Genomic DNA, 4,212 nt, shown 5'->3' with positions numbered 1-4,212 from the left:
GGAGCCAATATGGACATCTAGGTCCCTCTATTGGTTATTGACCGGAGAGTGTCTCAGGTCATGTCTGCATAGTTCTCGAACCCGCACGGTCAGCACACTTAAGGTTCGGTGACGTTTCGGTATAGTTGAGTTATATGTGTTGGTGACCGAAGGTTGTTCGGATTCCCGGATGAGATCCAGGACGTCATGAGAAGCTCCGGAATGGTCCGGAGGTAAATATTGATATATAGGAAGTCTTGTTTTGGTCACCGGAAAAGTTTCAGGCTCATCGGTAGGGTACCAGGAGTGCGGGGAGGGGTGCCGGGGACCATCGGGAGGGATGTCACGCCCCAAAGGGCCTCATGGGCCGTGGGAAGAGATAACCCAGCCCCTAGTGGGCTAGAATAAGTTCCCACTAAGGCCCATAAGGTTTGAGAAGGAAAAAACACAAGGTGGAAAGAGTTTCCAAGTGGGAAGGAGGAATCCTACTCCAAATAGGATGGGAGGAGGATTCATCCTCTCCTCCTTGCGCAAGGGAAGAAATGGCTGCTGTAGGGCGCAGCCCTCTCCCTCCTCTCCTCCTATATATACTAAGGGTTTTAACGGTTTTAGACACAAGAGAAAACAACCACGTGCTGCCCTCTCTCTAGATCTGTTTCTCCTCTAGTTCCAGCGGTGCTTAGGTGAATCCTTGCTGGAATAGCACCACCACCACCACCACCACGCCGCCGTGCTAGAGAACTCATCTATCTCTCTGCCCCCTCTTGCTGGATCAAGAAGGTGGAGATCGTCATCGAGCTATACATGTGCTGAACGCGGAGGTGTCGTCCGTCGGCACTAGATCGGGAAGGATCGTGATAGTATCGTGGGACGGTTCGTGATGTGATCGCGGGACGAGCTGCGATTTGGATCGCAAAGATGTTCCACTACATCAACCGTGTTATATACGCTTCCGCTTAGCGATCTACAAGGGTATGTAGATTCACTCTCTCCTCTCGTAGATGATCATCACCATGGATAGGTATTGCGTGTGCGTAGGAATTTTTTTGTTTCCCATGCTACATTCCCCAACAGCGGGGGTCGCCGGCGGCCGTGGTGGACGGGACGCAGCGAGGCAAGCCCGGGGTGCGGGGAGGGCCGAAGCAGCAGCATGCCGGTGAGGAGGCGAGGCACATAGGGGGTGATGCGGGGGCCGGGGCAGCCGCGGCGTGGTGGGGCGAGGACCGGCTGCAGGCAGACGGAGGCGCATCGAGGGGAGAGAATGGGGCCGCCGGAGCTCGTCGGAGTTGGGAGAAAGGGGAGGGGAGGGGCGGAGCCCGGGTGGCTCACCACCAGCGTCGTGGTAGCAGAGGCTCGAGGGAGGTCGATGCAGTCCGGCGAGGGACTTCGTGCGCAGTCCGGATACGTTCCCAAAGAGATGCAGGAGCTTGCTGACCGTAGTGAGCTCAGAAGCGTCGGGGTGGCAGAAGATAACCAAGTCGTCCGCAAACAGGGACACGTTGGAGGCGACGTGACGATTCGTAAGGCGGCGGATGATGCCAGATGCCACAGCGTGCCGCAGCAGCGAGTTCAGGGTGTCGATGACCAAGACGAAGAGCATCGGCGAAACCGGATCGCCCTCACGGAGGCCCTAACACATTTTCTTTCATTTGTGGTGTTTATTAATAAAGTGATGTTCTATCATTTGTGGTGTTTATTAATAAAGTGATGTTCAGTTCTGAAGAAAAATGGTGCTGCGGTCTGGTTGCATGTAGCCTGAACCAAAGCTATATTATTTATAGATGATTTCTATCTTGCAACTACGATTCATATATGCATGTTGTATACAACCACTGTTTATATCTACACATAGTCTGTGAACTATTTTCTCTAGTTTTTTAACTATAATTATTACGATACAGAAGGAACTTTGTATATCTGTACTGTATATGTTTATAACTGGATATGCCTAGAACACCTACTATGTTGTTCACGACTCACGGTAGCATCCTCTCGGAAGCGTGGGTTCCCACATCCCATTTAACTCACATAAGTTTAATTTGATTCTTTTCTTTTTTGGAAAAGGAGGTTCAAACCCCCGACCTCTGCATTAATCGATGCATACGGTCACTTTTATTAATTATTCAACATAGGTCTAACAAAAACATACACCAAACCATCTGAAGCCACCACTCACACCTACAAAACTCGATAATGTGGAGTGCTCTCATTCCTCATATCTAAAACCGGTGACGTCACCGATACATCCACATAACGTACCGGAACCCACAGCCGGTGCAGCAGACCTAAAGCATACACCACATGCACACGTTTTAGATGCCGTCATCATCATCAGGCCGCTAACCCATCTTCAGGAAAGAGATCTGTATCATCCTTTCCAGTCCGTTCATTCGAAGACGCCACCACGGCTCGTCAGTCCAGACGCGAAGATTCTAAAAGATCTATCGTGCGTAACACCTGCCGACCAGGCATGACACAGCGTAACACGTGTCGGCCAGGCATGACTTGACATCTCCAACGAAAGCTCCGTGCAAGATGATCGACGTCGCCACGGCGCCAAACAACGCCATCGTCCTGCACTCATTCGTCCAGACACGAAGACTGTGGAATAACATGTTGGTATTAAGTGGGATGTGGTAGATGTCCACTGTCAGTCCCATCAGCAGCGTGAAATGGATTCCCATCGATTCAGTGATGTAAAAATGAAAAATGTACCATGCGTTGTTCAATTCTTTTGTACTGGATCAAGCGACAACTGCCGTTGTTTTTCATCAGCATCGCCATCGGCGCCCACGTCCATGCACCTTGGCTAGAGCACACACAGACGTGGAAGTGCGGCGACGCGACTTTGCACACATACGGCTGTCCGACGATGCGTCGACTCCCAACGCGAGGCCGATGTGCCTCCTGGCCGACGGCGTGCGTCGAGGTGTCCCCGGCCTCTAACGCGGGGCACGACTCCGTGGCCTTACCTCTCAATGCGGAGGCGCTGCGCGGACCTCGACGGATGTATGGAGGCGTCTCCATCGCGAACCCCGATACGGGCTGCACAAAGCGGCAACAGCGGCCTCCGGCGCACCAGCCATGATGCGGCGACGCGGCCTCGGCGCAAGGCCGCCTAACGCATGACTACGGTCTCAAGTATAATTTCTTTTATAAAAGATTTTTATTACTTAAAAAATTTAAGCATTACATTTGACCTCTGCATAGTTAAGATGTACAAATATACAAAAATTAAAAACAGCAATATATGTAATAAATCATCCAGATGTAAATCGTCGTCGTCTACGGAGGCCCTATCCGAAGATCAAGCAGCCACCCATGTAGGATAAAAATATCTTTTACCATCTTTTTCAGATGCACACAAACTTTCATAAAAAGACCTCGGAAGTCCGCCCGTTGTAAGGTGGACCACGAACGGAGAATACATGTAGATCGGAAGAGAATGTGCAAACGAAGATTAATTTTTATCATTAAAAACCTTGTCATTTCTATTCAGCCAAAGCGACCATATAACGACAAACGCTCCTACTCTAAAATGGTTCTGAACTTATAATCTATTCCAGTTAACCAATTGCCGGATATAAGTTGAAAGCCATTTGGACAGCTGACCAAATAGAACGTGCGAACTTGTAATAAAAAAATAAGTGTTTTATTGTCTCTTGTTAAGGATAAACTACACACTTCATACTTTCATGCGAGTTGCGTTTGACAAGATTATCCTTAGTTAAAATGACACATTTATGACGAATATCTTTAATTTCAGTGGAACCTTCATCTGTCATATTTTTTTGTTATTATCGAGTGAGATATTAGACTGGACCATCGCCCTATACATGGAATCAACCGAGAATCTCCCATTCTCACATAGATTTCAATGAAACTCATGAGTACCTTGTGACAGCTGAATCGATGCGAGCCGACCCAACAAGGCATTTCAAGACTGAAGTCTCGGACCGATTAAATCTCGTCTGAACGTCATATCTGGTGATGAAACTTGCATAACAAAAGTAAGCGTAGCACCTTTGTGTCGCAGAATATTGTGTAGAGCCAGATACTGTTCTTGGAGGGTGGTATTACCTAACCATTTATCCTCCCAGAATCTTATCTCCGATCCATCTTTAATCCTAAATACGCCAAAGCGAAAGAAATGCTTCTTAGTCGTCATCAGGCCAATCCAAAAGTGTGAGTCCCCAGGTTTTCATATGGCCTGTGATAACACTTTTGTGCCAA

This window comes from Hordeum vulgare, chromosome 1H, assembly GCF_904849725.1.
Source record: "Hordeum vulgare subsp. vulgare chromosome 1H, MorexV3_pseudomolecules_assembly, whole genome shotgun sequence".
NCBI classification, from domain to species: domain Eukaryota; kingdom Viridiplantae; phylum Streptophyta; class Magnoliopsida; order Poales; family Poaceae; genus Hordeum; species Hordeum vulgare.
The sequence above is the reverse complement of the archived record's forward strand: the minus strand, read 5'-3'. Positions refer to the sequence as shown.